The following is a 1,100-nucleotide window of genomic DNA, read 5'->3' as shown; positions in this document are numbered from 1 at the left end:
ACCAACTCCTCCCCTAAAAGTCCTACTTCCCCTTCTACTTTCAGGGACAGGGCCTGGCACCCCGTGTGGCTTACCTTCCTCCGCTGTCTCTTTAGCAGAACAGTCAGTGAGCTTCATCCTCTAGTCCACTTTCAAACAGAGCCCATAGGGCTGTGGGTATTCTCAGTAAGTAAACCTCCATGAGAGTCTCCCTCATGGGCCACCTTAAGATTTTTCCAGTTCAGACCTTCTCTCCCAGCAGTCTCCCTTCATTGACTCCGTGAGCTTCACCAAAAAGAGCCCCAGATAGTTGTATTACATTCATGCCCACAGAGAGCTAGAAACAGGCTAAGTCATCAGTAGTGATGTTGAGATGCTCACACCACATACTGTTCCATCCAAGGAGCTAGACATTGTCAACAGCCCAGCGGTGGGGGTCACTGCTCTCCCAGCTCATACGGGGAAGATGCGACAGCGGGGCTGAACTGAGGCCACACAGTGAAGCCCAGTGGAGCCGGGACAGGTTGGCCCTCTGGACCCCTGAAAGAGCCCTGCCTTCCAGACTGGGAGGCAGGAGCTGATCATCTTACATGCCTTACAGGCAATGAGACAGATTCAGGGGTCCAGGGTCCCCAGAAGGTGAGAGGACAGGTGGCCTTGGGCCTTGGACAAGGGGTGCTGCAAGCCCTGTGTGAGTTCCACGTCTGGTTCTCTTCACAGGCCCAGCCCACATACGGAGCTTTCCTGCCACGTTCTAGCTTTGCTCCTAGAAAGATTAGTCTGTGTGGGACTATGTCTGCAGAACGCCCAGAACAGTGCCGGGAGCATTTTGTAATCTCATGAATGTTGACATTGAAGCAGAACTCTGAAGTGCTAACGAGTCTGTACATGTGGACTTTGTTGTTGTTGTTAGGTGCCATCGAGTCGATTCCGACTCACAGTGACCCCATGCACAACAGAATGAAACACTGCTTGGTACTGCACCATGCCCACAACCATTGTTATGCTTGAGCCCATTGTTGTAGCCACTGTGTCAATCCATCTCATTGAGGGTCTTCCTCTTTTCTGCTGACCCTCTACTTTACCAAGCATGATGTCCTTCTCCAGGGACTGATCCCTCC

Source organism: Trichechus manatus, unplaced genomic scaffold (genome assembly GCF_000243295.1).
Source record: "Trichechus manatus latirostris isolate Lorelei unplaced genomic scaffold, TriManLat1.0 scaffold00023, whole genome shotgun sequence".
Classification (NCBI taxonomy): Eukaryota; Metazoa; Chordata; class Mammalia; order Sirenia; family Trichechidae; genus Trichechus; species Trichechus manatus.
Note: the sequence above shows the minus strand (reverse complement) of the source record.